Here is an 18,698-nt window from a genome sequence, read left to right as displayed (position 1 = left end):
TTTATTTGTATTTGTGATCTCATTTTGGTGCCAAGAAAGAGAACTGGCTAAAATACATAGATGATGGATGTGCTACAGGTGAAGATCAAATGACATGCTCTATGAACAAAGGTTATTTATTTATTTATTTTATTTATTTTTGGCTACGTTTGGTCTTCGTTGCTGCATGCGGGCTTTCTCTAGTTGCCGTGAGCGGGGGCTACTCTTCGTTGTGGTGCACGGTCTTCTCATTGCGGTGGCTTCTCTTGTTGCGGAGCACGAACTCTAGGCGCGCAGGTTTCAGTAGTTGTGGCTCGTGAGCTCTAGAGCGCAGCCTCAGTAGTTGTGGTGCACGGGCTTAGTTGCTCCGCGGCATGTGGGTTATTCCCGGACCAAGGCTCGAACCCATTTCCCCTACACTGGCAGGCGGATTCTTAACCACTGCGCCACCAGGGAAGCCCTGGACAAAAGTTTTTCAGCAAATTGAAGAAAAGTGGTGAGAGAATTGATTCTTCCCTACAGTACGAAGTAGCGTGAATGACAAAATCAAAAGAACCTGTGCAGTCGTAGGCCAGAGCTGTGTTTATCTGCTAAGTGGCTATTTAGTTTGGCAAAATTTGAATTGCATTGGTTTTCAGTTTTGTTTATATTTAATTTCTATTCATTCTTTCATCAAATATTGATTCTTTGGCTTTTATGATTATGTAAGAGCTTTAGGAGAGAGATTACGCCTAGTTTTGTGTATAAATATATGTAAGAAACAACACAATAATTTAAATCCATCGTAGGGGTCTGCAAGAATGGTTTTCTTTAAAAAAAATAATTACTAAATTTTTAGCAACACTGACTTAGATATTCATCGTCCTCTATCCCCTTACAGCTTAGACTTAGCAAATAAAGATCTATTATAAAGTTAAAGGTATAGCCGGTTGTGTAGACACAGGTGGTGCTGCCCTAGCTATGAAGGCCCATTGCTTTATTGATCTCTGGCATTTGTTTTCAGCTTATAGGAGCTCCACCTGGGTCCTTAAAACCTTTTGTCTCCTTGACAAATTATTACCAATTTCTAAAAGAATAATAGTAATAAGATAAACCCACCAAGAATGTATTTAAAGGACCAGGCAGCTGCTGAGCCCCAACACGTTTTTTTAAATTTATTTTATTTATTTTTTATTTTTGGCTGCGTTGGGTCTTCGTTGCTGCGCGTGGGCTTTCTCTAGTTGCGGCGAGCAGGGGCTACTCTTCTTTGCGGTGCGCGGGTTTCTTATTGCAGCGGCTTCTCTCGCGGAGCACGGGCTCTAGGCGCGTGGGCTTCAGTAGCTGTGTGAGCCTCTACACTTTTCATGTGCACAGTGCACAGAGAAAATGTTCTTCAAAGGAAGAACCTGGCTTTGGTTATATATCACAACACGTATCGTTCTAGGAAATGAGCTGGATAGCCCAGAGCAACATGGAGAACATAATTGTTATCAGCTTAACAGGTTTCATTGCAGCTTTCAGGAAGCAGAAGATTACTGTCGTGCTCAGAGAGGACACCCTGCTTGCACTTGGAACCAGGAGGTTCAAGACCTCCTCCAGGACTTTCTGGAAGAAGGAAAGAAGTGGTAGGTTGGGGAAAATTTAACGCTGCTGGGAAAACATCAAGAAAAAAACAACCCAGGTAAGGCTCTGAGGTTTAGTGTTTATGAAGGAAACTTCCTTACTTTTACTCTGAGACAAGAGAAGGAAAAAAAATTAAATCTTTCCCCTTTTGTATACAGAAAAAGCAATCACTTTACTTTGTTACCATCATTCCTCTGAAGTATCTCCACTTTTGTGCTCCAGCCTTGGTTTGTCTGTGTCAGAAAAATGATGAGATTTTTCTCAGAGCCTCTCTAAAGTTAACTTACCTGCTATTTCACTAAAAGTGTCACGCGAGATTCTGAAATGGGAATCCTTTTACGGTCACTTTTTTTTCCTGGTAAATATCTCTTTATCATTCTCTGCCCCACGTTTCCTAACAGAACCCTGGAGAGAAATTATTTGCCTCTTGGCTTTCTTACACAGATATTTTCAAAATTATGCACCATAATCCTGTGGTCTTAGAGAAAAATCCAAGGCATTATTATATCATCATCATCATCTTCATTGAAGTCTAGGTAAATTAATACTAAGCCTTGTGATAATGCATAATATGAAAAAATAAACAATCTCTAATTTGTTGGGGGGGCAATCCTAAATTTCCATCTATTGGAAGCTAGCAGGATTTGGTCTTCATAGTTATATTTTTCTAAATGTTCAACTTTTGAGTATGAGCCTCATCTGGGTCTGGTCTCCCTGCAGCAGATGTCACAGCCCACTGGGCCCCCACGCCCACCTGCGTTTACCTGTTCCGAAACCCCAGTCGGATCTCGTCAAAAGTGGACTTGTGCTCACTGGGGCATTAGTTCATTTGCCAGGCTGTTAAATGATGAGACCACATGCTGCCAAAGACCTAATTGTCACAAACGGATTGTAAACAAGGAGAATGTGTGAGAGCAGTAGGTAAAGAGTCTGTGAGTGATGGACGGGAGAGGCTTCCTCCTGCAGCCCCTCTGGTAGTTGGGCAGAGCCATTCCTTGACGTTCCCTTCACTTCCTGACTTGGTGGGCTGTGGGAGAAAGTGTACTGACAAACCCCATTAACCACATGTACCCCTCCAGTCCTTTTAGCATTTGGGCTTTGGGGGGAAGAACAGGAAACAAAGGAGGAACACAATACAGTGGAATATAGGGGAGCTTGTTATCATTTAGAGGTTTGCTTCTTCAGAGGTAGGAGGTGAGAATTAAGCAGGGGGTGTGTAGTTGGGGTTTTTTTTTCAATTAACGTACTTCATGCAGTAGTCACAAAGCATTTGTTCATAGCTCAGTGAATTGACAGAATTCTGAGAATTCTCAATGATGTCTCAGACTGTTTAGGTAAAAATTTTGTTGCACTTTTTTTAAAAAAAATCACAAATACATTCTTATTAAAATACACAGCAGCTCTGGATGCTTCATAAAACAGAATACATTGCAATATTTCTCTATTACAAGAAAAAAAAAGATCACCTTCCTCAAATACTGGCTATTGAAAGGACCCAGTATTGCGAAGTAATATATTTCTAGCTTCAGACCTCTCCTTCGTCACCCTTTCGAGCTCTTTGTGATATCTTTGTCCCTTTTGCCATGATAACGTGCATGCTATTTTTAAAAATTGATTTGTATCGGAGTATAGTGGCTTTACAAAGTTGTGTTAGTTTCTCCTGTAAGCATGCTATTGTTAATGAGGCCAAGGCTGTGAGCATAATCTCTGCACAAGTCAAGTGCCCGAGTGTTTCGTTCTTACAAACTGCATCCCTAGAACTGGCAGCCATCTTACAACTGTGCGCTTTTCTCATCACAGGAGTTTATTTCGCCAGACCCATCTCCAGGATTGGAAAAACAACCCCTAATGTAGTCTAAATAGTGTTGATTGTCCATCCATTTTTCACTCTCCAAGAGTTGAGCTTTTAGACTTTCTCAGTTACTCTTGGTTTTGGAGTGAAGATGCGTTTCCCAGTATTATTTTTCACGTACTGGCAAGAGATTTCTGCTGTAGAACATAGAAAGTTTGTGCAGAAGAAAATCTTGGACAAAAAGAATTCTGTTCAGTTTACTCAAGCCAGTTCTGTAAATTCTGAGTCTATGTTCCGATAATGAGAGGAAGTAGGTCACTGCAGTGAAGAGCTGGAGCTGTGGAGTCGGGCTTCCTGGGTTCCCATCTTGTTTCTGCGACCCTGGGCAAGCAGCTTAACCTCCATGCAGCCCAGTGTCCTTCCAAGGATGGTTATGAGGATTAATTAAGACAATACAAATAAGGTATTAGAACAATTCACGGCATACTATAGCAATTATTACTGTTAACGTTATTGTGCAGTTTCAATTTTTTGTTCAAAGTTTACCTTCTAGATAACTTCACATTCATGTCAAAGGTGAAAACACATTTGGAGATCCAATATTGGTATTAACCATTATTATCAGAGTGTTTATACATCTTATTATGAATTTAAGAAATGCCTCTTCCAAAACAGCATGCCGGTAGGAGAAGTATTTGTAAATGTTCAGATACTTAACGTTCAAAAAAGAAGTCTGATGCTTCATATTATTGTACAATATTACTTCAGATACTTACTGACTTTTTCAACATTTGAATAGTTGAACTCATTTTTCATTTACTTTAAAAATAAAAACACTTAAAGCTCACATGTAAGAGCATTAAGAAATTGGAACAGTAAACAAGTTGGAATAAAAAGTAACAGTTTGTGTTAAAAGTGGTGTTGTAATAGGGTTAATATTCCTCTTGTAAGTGCCAAGACAGCTGTACTGGTTGTGAAAGCTTTGAAATACTTCCATGCCATTGGTAAAGTAAAGTAATATTATAAACTCATTACTTCAAACTAACGATCATAGGATGATATGGCAGCCATTGATAAATGGAGATCTATCCTAGGGACAAATGAAAAATATTTTTAGACCTATCTGCCATTCTGGCTAAGGTCGCAGTGTTGCACATCCTTTGAAACACTCTGTGCTTTAGGAGAAGCACCAGCATATCATTAGCTCAAATTACATACTTGCTACTACTTCTGAATAATGTAGCTTTGACTTTGGTTTTGTTGTTAGTGTGTTATAGCTCTCATTTAAGTAGTACACGCGTGATGTTTTGATATTTATAAATTCAGTAGTTTGTAATAAAATATGAAACACAAGTTCCCACAATCCCTAATGAAAAAATGGATCTAGGGAATAGTCACCAATGGCTGCTAGACTAATAGTTATTAGTTATCACACAGACATTATGGGACTCCTGATGGAAGTACTTGACACCACCTACTAAGCATTCTTATAGAAAGTAGAACTTGAATCTGATTAAGCCTCTAGAGCCAACCAGTTTATAAAAAGTCAGAACTGAGAGCATGTGAGATGGCACCATGGGAATACAGTCATCAAAATCCAGAACTGGGAAGCTTTACAGGATAAACAACTCAGGTTTTACAATAAAGACATGGCAAGATTGAGGGGAGAGAATGAGGAGGAAGTGGGAAAGGGCCACCCAGGAGAGTGGAAGTGAGAATAGACTAGGGAAATACTTCGATTACCAGGCAGGGTGAACGCAGGCCCCTCGTGGTTCATGATCCTGAATTTAAGCTGAGACGTAATCAACGGGGTTGTATGATTTCTCCAGCCACGTTCAGCAGCGTGGTAAGAAACAGCAAATATACACAGAGAGGCACATTCAAGAATGCTGTTGCCCACCTTCTGAACTCTTTAATCTCTACCAATAAGGATTATCAAATACAAAGGAGAATCTTATGCTTAGAATGTAATTTCCTAAAGTAAACTTAATTCTCTGTCTTCTCACTGTTGACCCAATTGGTGGACCTAATTTTGAGATGTTGTGACTGTGCTCCAGAGCAGAAGACCTACTTCAGAATTCCTACATTGTTGTTCTTTTTCAAAACAACTGGATAGTTATCTTTAATTTGTTTAACATGTGTTTTAATTATCACATGTGCATGTACTGATTATTTTATAGACTTCCACCTAGCGTTTTATCCTATAAGTTAACTTTTGCATTTGCCTCCAAATAGATGCCTTTTCAGACCAAGATGCCAGTTATGAAAGAAATGGGAATAATTCTCATTCACATAGGAAACCCAAAAGGACGAAAAGAGAAGTCACAATACCGAGAAACAAAATGACCTCAGGTAATGTGTAGTGAAATCAATTCCACCCTTAAGGGATGCACAAGACTTAATTAATGCCGAAATGTGTCCACATCACGGGTACTCAGTAAATATTCTTTACATTCTATTTTGTCTGATCTGAATATTGCAGTGTTTGCTTTCATTTTTTTAAATTTATTTATTTTTATTTTTGGCTGTGTTGGGTCATCGTGCTGTGCGTGGGCTTTCTCTAGTTGTGACGAGCGGGGGCTATTCTTTGTTGCAGTGTACGGGCTTCTCATTGCGGTGGCTTCCCTTATTGCAGAGCATAGGCTCTAGGCGCACGGGCTTCAGTAGTTGTGGCACGTGGGCTCAGTAGTTGTGGCTCGCAGCCTGTAGAGTGCAGGCTCAGTAGTTGTGGAGCCTGGGCTTAGTTGCTCCGCAGCATGTGGGATCTTCCTGGACCAGGGCTCGAACCCATGTCCCCTGCAGTGGCAGGCAGATTCTTAACCACTGTTCCACCAGGGAAGCCCTAAGAAAAGTTTTTTTCCCACAAACGTTTCCATCAAAAAAGAGTCGTGTTAAAGCCCTTGCAAAGTCTTTCATATTGTGGTATTCTCACTTTTTTAAAAAACAATTTTGAAAAACAAATACTATTTGGGGAAAATGCATGAGTATGAAATGACCTCAGTCAATATCAATGTTGGCTAATTATAGAGATCACCTGACAGAATGGGTGAAAAAAGAGACAAATTTAAAGTGGATCTAGGGCTTCCCTGGTGGCGCAGTGGTTGAGAATCCACCTGCCAGTGCAGGGGACACGGGTTCAAGCCCTGGTCCAGGAAGATCCCACATGCTGTGGAGCAACTAAGCCCACGCGCCACAACTACTGAGCCTGTGCTCTAGAGCCCGCAAACCACAACTACTGACCCCACGTGCCACAACTACTGAGCCCACGCACCTAGAGCCCGTGCTCCGCAACAGGAGAAGCCACGGCAATGAGAAGCCCGCGTACCGCAACGAAGAGTACCCCCCGCTCGCCGAAACTAAAGAAAAGCCCTCACGCAGCAACGAAGACCCAACGCAGCCAAAAATAAATAAAATAAAATTTTTTAAAACTCTTTAAAAAAATAAAAATAATAAAAATAAAGTGGATCTAGTGATATTCTTAGGGGTGGCAGCGCACAACTTCAAGGGTTGGGTGTCCTTGTCAACAAGCCCCTTAAGTATCCTTTAAAAGAGCAATTTAGAAAGTGTGATTGTTGCAGAGACATTCTCTCATCTAGAGAGAATATGTATCTAAAGAACAAATGTAAAAATCAGCTTTTCTGAACACTTCGTAAATGAGTACTTGTGGGTTGGGAAAAAAGATAGTGATAGAATCAGACGGAAGTAAAGATGAGATATTTTGGAAAACCTAAATAATTCTGAAATTTCTTCTGGTTATAATGAAAGCAGTGATGTTGAAGATGCATTTGAAAAGTTTGAATAAAGCTATGTCATGAAATTGAGTTTCAGAAGAGCAAAGCTTCTAAATTAATATGCTACTTTGTATAACGTGATTTTAATTATGCCTTTGTAAAACTAAATTACTGAATTAAATAAGTAGACGTTTGTTTCACATACATCCTTCAAGTTTATATAGTCAAATTTGCTCAAAAATAACTTTTAAAAAATCTCATTGAGAAAGGAGGTCACCTTATATTTATGTATGTGGGGTCCTTTAAAAAATTTTGTCACTATGCTTTAGGTGTGTGCCTACTAAATTTCATGTAAATGCATCTAATTATTTCACTCACTGAGAATATTTTTATAGTAGAGTTTATCATATTCAACTTTATTTTAATAACATGTCATTCCTTGCCTTGTTCTGTGCTTTCTGGTTCTAACGCTTCCTTGCTTTTGTCTTTTGTTGAAATTTTGTTCTTCAGTAGTCTTGTGTTAATTATTTACCTTCAAGAAGTTTTTTAAACACCTTTTTTTTTTTTTTTTTGCGGTACACTGGCCTCTCACTGCTGTGGCCTCTCCCGTTGCGGAGCACAGACTCCGGATGCGCAGGCTCAGCGGCCGTGGCTCACGGGCCCAGCCGCTCCGCAGCATGTGGGATCTTCCCGGACCGGGGCACGAACCCGCGTCCCCTGCATCGGCAGGCGGACTCTCAACAACTGCGCCACCAGGGAAGCCAAGAAGAGCTTTTTACCTCCCTCTTAATTGCCAAAAAGTAATTAGATAGAGAGCCTGTACCAGGAAGAGAGCTATTACCAAAGATAACTCTTCTTGCATTAGAAACGCATCTCTGCATGGTGTGGCAAACAGTTGTTTACCAGACCTTTCCTCTTCTCATCTTCTGTGAAATGTCTTCCTCCCCTTTGATGTCCCAGACCCCTACCCCCTTCTCCTTAGCTCAGGATGGCAGCTAAACCTCAACAGCCTGTCTTTGAGTCTCCCATCTTTGGGACTCCCATACATACGTAATTAAATTTGTTTTTCTCTTGTTAATCTGTCTTATGTCAACTTAAAAATTATTAGACCAGCCAAAGGACCTGGAAGGGAAGAAGGGAAAAGTATTCCTCCCCTAACAAACAAGTCTATATCCCAATTAAAAGCAAAAACTAAACAAGTCCATGAAAATATTCCACAATGGGTTTTATACCCATTTCAGGATTTAATGTCTTCTTTTTTTTAATTTTATTTATTTTTTTATACAGCAGGTCCTTATTAGTCATCAATTTTATACACATCAGTGTATACATGTCAATCCCAATTGCCCAATTCATCACACCACCACCACCACCACCACCACCACCACCACCACCACCCCGTGGCTTTCCCCCCTGGTGTCCATACGTTTGTTCTCTACATCTGTGTCTCAGTTTCTGCCCTGCAAATCCGTTCATCTGTACCATTTTTCTAGGTTCCACATGTATGCATTAACATACGATGTTTGTTTTTCTCTTTCTGACTTAGTTCACTCTGTATGATAGTCTCTGGATCCATCCACATCTCTACAAATGACCCAATTTTGTTCCTTTTTATGGCTGAGTAATATTCCATTGTATGTATGTACCACATCTTCTTTATCCATTTGTCTGTCGATGGGCATTTAGGTTGCTTCCATGACCTGGCTATTGTAAATAGTGCTGCAGTGAACATTGCGGTGCATGTGTCTGTTTGAATTATGGTTTTCTCTGGGTATATGCCTAGTAGTGGGATTGCTGGGTCATATGGTAATTCTATTTTTAGTTTTTTAAGGAACCTCCATACTGTTCTCCATAGTGGCAGAATCAACTGACATTTCAACCAAGAGGGCAAGAGGGTTCCCTTTTCTCCACACCCTCTCCAGCATTTGTTGTTTGTAGATTTCCTGATGATGCCCATTCTAACTGGTGTGAGGTGATATCTCATTGTAGTTTTGATTTGCATTTCTCTAACAATTAGTGATGTTGAGCAGCTTTTCATGTGCTTCTTGGCCATGTGTATGTCTTCTTTGGAGAAATGTCTATTTAGGTCTTCTGCCCATTTTTGGATTGGGTTGTTTGTTTTTTAAATATTGAGTTGCATGAGCTGTTTAGATATTTTGGAGGTTAATCCTTTGTCCATTGAGTCATTTGCAAATATTTTCCCCCGTTCTGAGGGTTGTCTTTTCGTCTTGTTTATGGTTTCCTTTGCTGTGCAAAAGCTTTGAAGTTTCTTTAGGTCCCATTTGTTTATTTTTGTTTTTATTTCCATTACTCTAGGAGGTGGATCAAAAAAGATCTTGCTGTGATTTTTGTCAAAGAGTGTTCTTCCTGTTTTCCTCTAAGAGTTTTATAGTGTCCGATCTTACATTTAGGTCTCGAATCCATTTTGAGTTTATTTTTGTGTATGGTGTTAGGGAGGGTTCTAATTTCATTCTTTTACATGTAGCTGTCCAGTTTTCCCAGCACCACTTATTGAAGACACTGTCTTTTCTCCATTGTATATCCTTGCCTCCTTTGTCATAGATTAGTTTACCATAGGTGCATGGGTTTATCTCTGGTCTTTTTATCTTGTTCCATTGATCTGTTTCTCTTTTTGTGCCAGTACCATATTGTCTTGATTACTGTACCTTTGTAGTATAGTCTGAAGTCAGGGAGTCTGATTCCTCCAGCTCCGTTTTTTTCCCTCAAGACTGCTTTGACTATGCGGGGTCTTTTGTGTCTTGATAAAAATTTTAAGATTTTTTGTTCTAGTTCCGTAAAAAATGCTATTGGTAATTTGATAGGGATTGCATTGAACCTGTAGATTGCTTTGGGTAGTATAGTCATTTTCACAATATTGATTATTCCAATCCAAGAACATGGTATATCTCTCCATCTGTTGGTATCATCTTTAATTTCTTTCATCAGTGTCTTATAGTTTTCTGCATACATGTCTTTTGTCTCCCTAGGAAGGTTTATTCCTAGGTACTTGATTCTTTTTGTTGCAGTGGTAAATGGGAGTGTGTCCTTAATTTCTCTTTCAGATATTTCACCATTAGTGTATAGGAATGCAAGAGATTTCTGTGCATTAATTTTGTATCCTGCAACTTTACCAAATTCATTGATTAGCTCTAGTAGTTTTCTGGTGGCATCTTTAGGATTCTCTATGTATACTATCATGTCATCTGCAAATAGTGACAGTTTTACTTCTTCTTTTCCAATTTGTATTCCTTTTATTTCTTTTTCTCTGATTGCCATGGCTAGGACTTCCAAAACTATGTTGAATAACAGTAGTGAGAGTGGACATCCTTGTCTTGTTTCTGATCGTAGAGGAAATGCTTTCAGTTTTTCACCATAGAGAATGATGTTTGCTGTGGGTTTCTTGTATATGGCCTTTATTATGTTGAGGTAGCTTCCCTCTATGCCCACTTTCTGGAGAGTTTTTATCATAAATAGGTGTTGAATTTTGTCAAAAGCTTTTTCTGCCTCTATTGAGATGATCGTATGGTTTTTATTCTTCAATTTGTTAATATGGTGTATCACACTGATTGATTTGCATATATTGAAGAATCCTTGCATCCCTGAGATAAATCCCACTTGATCATGGTGTATGATCCTTTTAATGTGTTGTTGGATTCTGTTTGCTAGTATTTTGTTGAGGATTTTTGCATCTATATTCAGTGATATTGGTCTGTAATTTTCTTTTTTTATAGTGTCTTTGTCTGGTTTTGGTATCAGGGTGATGGTGGCGTCATAGAATGAGTTTGGGAGTGTTCCTTCCTCCACAATTTTTTGGAAGAGTTTGAGAAGGATTGGTGTTAGCTCTTCTCTAAATATTTGGTAGAGTTCACCTGTGAAGCCATCTGGTCCTGGACTTTTGTTTGTTGGAAGATTTTGTTTTTTTTTCTTTTGCGGTACGTGGGCCTCTCACTGTTGTGGCCTCTCCCGTTGCGGAGCACAGGCTCCAGACGCGCAGGCTCAGCGGCCATGGCTCACGGGCCCAGCCACTCTGCGGCATGTGGGATCTTCCCGGACCGGGGCACGAACCCGCGTCCCCTGCATCGGCAGGCAGACTCAACCACTGCGCCACCAGGGAAGCCCCTTTGTTCCTGATCTTAGAAGAAATGGATTCAGTCTTTCACCATTGAGAATGATGTTGGCTGTGGGTTTGTCGTATATGGCCTTTATTATGTTGAGGTAGGGTCCCTCTGTGCCTACTTTCTGGAGAGTTTTTATCATAAATGGGTGTTGAATTTTGTCAAAAGTTTTTTCTGCATCTATTGACATTATCATACGGTTTTTATCCTTCAATTTGTTAATATGGTGTAGTACATTGATTGATTTGCATATATTGAAGAATCCTTGCATCCCTGGGATAAATCCCACTTGATCATGGTGTATGATCCTTTTAATGTGCTGTTGGATTCTATTTGCTAGTATTTTGTTGAGGATTTTTGCATCTGTGTTTATCAGGGATATCGGCCTGTAGTTTTCTTTTTTTGTGACATCTTCATCTGGTTTTGGTATCAGGATGATGGTGGCCTCGTAGAATGAGTTTGGGAGTGTTCCTCCCTTTGCTATATTTTGGAAGAGTTTGAGAAGGATAGGTGTTAGCGCTTCTCTAAATGTTTGATAGAATTCACCTGTGAAGCCATCTGGTCCTGGGCTTTTGTTTGTTTCAATTTCAGTGCTTGTGATTGGTCTGTTTATATTTTCTATTTCTTCCTGGTTCAGTCTCGGAAGTCTGTGTATTTCTAAGAATTTGTCCATTTCTTCCAGGTTGTCTGTTTTATTGACACATAGTTGCTTGTAGTAATCTCTCATGATCTTTTGAATTTCTGCAGTGTTGTTACTTCTCCGTTTTCATTTCTAATTCTGTTGATTTGAGTCTTCTCCCTTTTTTTCTTGATGAGTTTGTCTAATGGTTTATCAATTTTGTCTTCTCAAAGAACAAGCTTTTAGTTTTATTGATCTTTGCTATTGTTTCCTTCATTTCTTTTTCATTTATTTCTGATCTGATCTTTTTTTTTGTTATTTTTGCGGTGTGGCCTCTCCTGTTGCGGAGCACAGGCTCCAGACGTGCAGGCTCAGCGGCCGTGGCTCACAGTCCCAGCCGCTCCGCGGCATGTGGAATCTTCCCAGACCGGGGCACGAACCCATGTCCCCTGCATCGGCAGGCGGACTCTCAACCACTGCGCCACCAGGGAAGCCCTAGCTACTCATTTTGATGTGTGATTATTTTGTTTTTCTAAAACTCATAATACATTCTAATTCATTAGCTCTAAGTCTTAATTTATCAAAAGCATATGATTTTTTTTTATTGGAACAGGAGTCATCCAAAGTCCCAGACTATATCACCGGTCATTTTCTTTAAAACCACATGTGATTCTAGGCTTATCATTTCCCCATTTGTAAAATAAAATAATGATAATAATAGACCCTTCTGAAGAAAGGTTCTAATGGTATTTTTACACCCTTTGAAAGGCAGCTAAGTACTCTTGTTTGTTCTCAGATGAGCAATATACACGGGTGCTGACTCCAGAGAGCCTGCAGTATGGGGTTGGCACCTACTACATAACAGCCCTGTTGAACAGAAGCAAGGAGGGTGCCCAGCAGACGCCCGCCCTCTTTCCGATGGTCACTGCCATCACCCAGTGTTATTTCTGGGACACGTGGAGGAGCAGCGGATGCCAGGTCAGAAGCTGCCCACTTGTGCCGCTCTCCCACCTCGGCTGGCAGTAAACTCAGTGCTCTGTCATCTCATTTGGGGCGGCCCAGAAAGCAAAAGCGTTGGAAGGGAAATAAATCAGCCTGGTTAAAAGTAGGAGGCGTGTGTGGTGGGCTGAGAGAACGTGTCTCTTTGGGGCAGGCTTCTGCTTTAGATTTGTCATTTTTTCCCCAAACATTAGTCCAGGGTGAATCTGACAATCTACATAAAGTAAGACAAATGGTATATGGAAGCTGATCAATTCTACAAGTACTAAATATGCGGGGGGTAAAATGAGGCCGACTTTCTGCTGCATAAAAGAGAACTTTTATTGCTTCTTGGCCTTTTGGCTAAGATCAAGTGTATCTATATCAATTTAATATCTGATACAGCCTCTATTCAAGGACAATATAGCAACTGGATTTTTGGAGCAGGGAGTTGGAATAGGAGCTTGCTCCGTTCACTCCAAAAAAAAAGAGAACTCTTATACTGAAAAATAAGCTAACAGATTCCTGTATACTCTAAGCCAGGTGGGGACAGACTGTCACTTCTGCAATTACTGCCTCGTTCCAGGTGTCTGACCGCTTTAAAAGGGTGCTGTACATTTTCACACTAGTGGTCCTGTGAGATCCTGTCTGGTTTCATGTGCACAAAGAATGGGCTGTAAGCGTCTGGAAATCCTGAGGCAGCTCTTCCTAAAAGATCTGATAGGGCTTCCCTGGTGGCACAGTGGTTAAGAATCTGCCTCCCAATGCAGGGGATACGGGTTTGATCCCTGGCTGGGGAAGATCCCACATGCCACCCAGCAGCTAAGCCTGTGCACCACAACTACTAAGCCTGTGCTCTAGAGCCCACGAGCCACAACTACTGAAGCCCGTGTGCCTAGAGCCCGTGCTCCGCAACAAGAGAAGCCACTGCAATGAGAAGCCCGCGCACCACAACAAAGAGTAGCCCCGGCTCGCCACAACTAGAGAAAGCCCACACGCAGCAATGAAGACCAAACACAGCCAAAAATAAAAACAAATTTTTTTTTTTTAATGTGAGAGTGTTATCCAGATTGAGAATACAAGGAACGAGGATTCCTTGGAAGGCTTCCGCACCATTCATGCAACCCCTCAGACTGGGAGCTTGTTAAAATGCAGAGTCTGTCGCAGTAAGTTGGGGCGGGCCGGAGAGTCTGCCTTCTGACGAGTGTCCAGTGCGACTCGGCAGGGAAACCCCATGGAGTAGCGAGGTGGGGGAGATTTTCTTCTCTCCCAGCAGTGGCCACCTACTGCAAAAGGCATCAGGACATTTCCTGCCTCCTTGAAGCCTTTGTTATTTGGACTCCATGAAAGTATCAGAACTCAGAGTGCACGATGAGAATTCCTCCAACGGCCAAAAGTGGACTGGGCAACCAGAACTTAACCTTGTTCTGTGGAAGGAAATCAGTCATCCTGACAGCATTTTAGGCTTTTCATCTACAAAATCAGGTGTGGAATTGGTACCTTCCATTCATTTGCTTAGTGACATTTTAAAAGATATTTTTTATAAAGAAATGTTACAATATATGAAAAGTTATAGGGAATAATATGATTAAAAAATTAAAGACACCACTCAGCTTTATCACAAAGTTTGTATTTTGCTGTATTTAGTTCAAGTATTTTAAAATTTAAAAAAACACTGGGATAATGGAAGATCTGGATCTATCCCTCTCCAACCTCATTTCCTCATTCTTACCAAAGGGTCACTCCTGTCCGGAATTTGGTATATGTGTTCATTCCTTTTCTTTTTTTTAAAGGATCAAACTTTTCTTTTTTTAATGTATTTATTTATTTGGCTGCATTGGGTCTTCATTGCTGCACGCGGGCTTTCTCCGGTTGCGGCAAGCGGGGGCTCTTCATTGCGGTGCACAGGCCTCTCATTGCGGTAGGTTCTCGCTGCATAGCACTGATTCTAGGCGCGCGGGCTTCAGTAGCTGTGGCTCGCAGGCTCTAGAGCGTAGGCTCATTAGTTGTGGCACACGGGCTTAGTTGCTCCGCGGCATGTGGGATCTTCCCGGACCAGGGCTCAAACCCATGTCCTCTGCACTGGCAAGCAAATTCTTAACCGCTGTGCCACCAGGGAAGTCCTATGTGTTCATTCTTTCAGCAGATATTTATTGAGCATCTAATACATTCCAGACCCACGTATAGGAGCTAGTGTTGGACAAGAATGTCCTCATGAGCTTACTTTCCAATGAGGGAGGCTGACAAACTGGATTCATGAATGGTGGTTTGCACACTTTTGGTCTTTGTGTAAATGGTACGATACTATTATATTCTTTTTTTTCCTTTTTAAGTTTATTTATTTATTTTTTGACTGTGCCTCACGACATGCAGGATCTTAGTTTCCTGACCAGGGGTCGAACCCGTGCCCCCTGCAGTGGAAGCACAGAGTTTTAACCACTGGACCACTAGGCAAGTCCCTATTATATCCTTTTTTTAACTTGCTTTGTTCATTCAGCAGTCATCCAAGTTGATGAATCCAGCTTCAATTCACTCATTTTTAACTGCTGTATAGCAGTCCATCAGTTGTGGATTTTTAAAATTATTTTATTTATTTTATGTTTGGCTGCGTTGGGTCTTTGTTGCTACGCGTGGGCTTTCTCTAGTTGCGGTGAGCAGGGGTTACTCTTCGTTGCGGTGCGAGGCCTTCTCATTGCGGTAGCTTCTCTTGTTGCGGAGCATGGGCACTAGGCACCTGGGCTTCAGTAGTTGTGGCATACGGGTGCAGTAGTTGTGGCTTGTGGGCTCTAGAGCACAGGCTCAGTAGTTGTGGCGCATGGGCTTAGTTGCTCTGTGGCATGTGGGATCTTCCCTGACCAGGGATCTAACCCGTGTCCCCTGCATTGGCAAGCGGATTCTTAACTGCTGCGCCACCAGAGAAGTCCAGCAGCCCATTAGTTTGCCTCTGCTTACTTATTTGTTTGTTTGTATGTTCTGTTACTGGACACACAGGTTGTTCTGATATCTCCTAGTTGTAAACAGTGTTGACAGAGACATCCTTTTTCACGTTTCCTTGTGCACATGTGCAAAATTCCCCCAGGATATACATTCAGAACTGGAATCGCAGGATTCAAGGAGTTTTGCTTCTTCAGTTTTACTAGATGTTGCCAAGCTGCTGTGCCCATCAGTTGTCCCAGTTTACACCAGCAGAGAATAAGCGATCAGCCCTTGTTTCCCAAATCTAAATGCCTGTGTTTGTTTTACATGCGTCCTTTTCTTAGCACGCCAGTTAGAATCAACGTCTTGACTGTTATTCCACCTTGGGCCACAGAGCCCACTTTTGAGAACACAGTGTCTGTGTAACCACCTGGCCTACTTGGGCGGCGATTTCTTCATTGTGCCTCGGGCAGTGAAAGCGGAAGACACAGCTGAGCTGTTCCTTCGTGTGACCAGCAACACCATCGGGGTGCCCCTGCTGGCCAGCCTTATTGGAGTCTATATGCTCATTTTTGTGTGGGCTTGGAGAAGGGACCAAGCAGATATGCAGAAGGTGATGAGACTTTGATTCCAAAAACTTTGCCACAATGTCTTAAATGTGTGGAACAAGATGAAAAAAGAAACAAAAACCCTTCATCGAAAGAGGCAGGTAGGGGGCTTCCCTGGTGGCGCAGTGGTTGAGAGTCCACCTGCCGACACAGGGGACACGGGTTCGTGCCCCGGTCCGGGAAGATCCCACATGCCGCGGAGCGGCTGGGCCCGTGAGCCGTGGCCACTGAGCCTGTGCGTCCGGAGCCTGTGCTCCGCAACGGGAGAGGCCACAACAGTGAGAGGCCCGGGTACCGCGCAAAAAAAAAAAAAAAACTCATACAGTGCCAAAATTATAGTAGGACTCAATAAATATTTGTTACAATTGGTAATTACAGTCAATATTGTAACAATAAATATTTGTTACAATTAAATTCTCAGTTACCTGTTCACCTCTAGAGCTTCATATCAGCTTGTTACTAAGGCTCTTTTGAAGACTTTCTTTAGTCAACATTTGCTTTTCTTTCTTTAATTGCAAAAGTAATAGCTGTTTGAATGCAAAAAACTTGGAAAACACAGAAAAGCAAAAGAACTACCCACCCCCAATAAAAAACAGACAGCCAGCATTTTTTCTTAGGAAATGATAATGCTTTCGATATCTTTCTATTGGTCATGCTGAATGCATTAACTAGATTTTTCTAACACACATTAGAGTCCCTGTTTCTCTTCTGTATGAAAGAATAAGAGAATAAAAGCACAAAAAAAACCGTGACTAGTTTCTCACCAATCAGAAAATGAGTATTTTCTCCTTTTTTATACTTTGCTCTTAAATGAAAGCTTTAACAGTAGCTAAATTTATCTTTCTGTGAATGTGGTTTTCGTTCCACAGGCTGCAGGATTGTAGTTCTTCTTGCTTCTGCTGTCTGCTCTCTGGTGGATGAGGCTATCGAAGAGGCTTGTGCAAGTTTCCTGGTGGGAGGGACTGGTGGTGGGTAGAGCTGGCTGTTGCTCTGGTGGGCAGAGCTCAGTAAAACTTTATCCACTTGTCTGCTGATGGGTGGGGCTGAGTTCCCTCCCTGTTGGTTGTTTGGCCTGAGGCGACCCAACACTGGAGCCTACCCGGCTCTTTGGTGGGGCTAATGGCGGACTTTGGGAGGGTTCACGCCAAGGAGTACTTCCCAGAACTTCTGCTGCCAGTGTCCTTGTCCTCACAGTGAGCCACAGCCACCCCCTGACTCTGCAGGAGACCCTCCAACACTAGCAGGTGGGTCTGGTTCAGTCTCCTCTGGGGTCACTGCTCCTTTCCCTCAGTCCTGACGCGCACACTACTTTGTGTGTGCCCTCCAAGAGTAGAGTCTCTCTTTCCCCCAGTCCTGTCAAAGTCCTGCAATTAAATCCCACTAGTTTTCAAAGTCTGATTCTCTAGGAATTCCTCCTCTTGTTGCCGGACCCCCAGGTTGGGAAGCCTGACGTGAGGCTCAGAACCTTCACTCCAGCGGGTGGACTTCTGTGGTATAAGTGTTCTCCAGTCTGTGAGTCACCCACCCAGCAGTTACGGGTTTTGATTTTATTGTTATCGCGCCCCTCCTACCGTCTCACTGTGGCTTCTCCTTTGTCTTTGTGTGTGGGGTATCTTTTTTGGTGAGTTCCAGTGTCTTCCTGTCGATGATTGTTCAGCAGTTAGTTGTGATTCCTCGCAAGAGGGAGTGAGCGCACATCCTTCGACTCCGCCATGTAGCAGTAGCTAAGTTTAACTCAAATGCAACTTAGTCACCTGTGATTTTATAAACTGCCTCAGGAAGAGAGTCCCAGAAATATTTTAGCTTTAAAGCAATCTGTACTCCTTGCACAGAAAATAATTTCCAACTAAAATTAAGCAAGACTTTTGACCAGAGAGATTTGAATGGTGTCATAGAGACTCTTGGGGAAGTAGCATCCTTACAGTAAAGGAGGAGATTAGCTGACTAGGTACAGATGAAGTCAAACAGGCTGAACGACTAAGGGTCCCCGGGGACAAGTTCGTTGATGATTGAAATTAGGGGAGAAGGTAGACACATGGTAAAACACTGTGGTTGGAAAGAGGATGCAACTTCAGGGCCTGTGACTCTGAAGCCAAGACGAAGCCACAGACCCAAATAGGACAAGTCATTAATATAAACATTAAAGACCACTCCCCACCTCACCCCCAAAGACACCCCCTCAGACCCTGGTAATTAAAGGTCGAGGCAGATAGGATGCTTACAGAGGTGGCAGGGCACTGTCACATGTGGAACAAGAAAACTTATAGAATACAAACACACACTGAACTATTCCTAGGTTATGGAAGTCTGCATTCTGGTGTTTGGTACATGAACTCCCTTAGAGGTTGGGAAGGAAAA

General features: G+C 41.9%; 1 pseudogene; it reads left to right on the top strand.

Annotated features, from left to right (window-relative positions):
• The first annotated feature begins 13,159 nt into the window (after positions 1-13,159).
• Positions 13,160-13,315, top strand: LOC117202656 (uncharacterized; annotated as a pseudogene).
• The last annotated feature ends 5,383 nt before the right edge of the window (positions 13,316-18,698 follow it).

This window comes from Orcinus orca, chromosome 20 (genome assembly GCF_937001465.1).
Source record: "Orcinus orca chromosome 20, mOrcOrc1.1, whole genome shotgun sequence".
In the NCBI taxonomy this organism is placed as follows: Eukaryota; Metazoa; Chordata; class Mammalia; order Artiodactyla; family Delphinidae; genus Orcinus; species Orcinus orca.
Note: the sequence above shows the minus strand (reverse complement) of the source record. Positions and strands in the feature narration are given on the sequence as shown.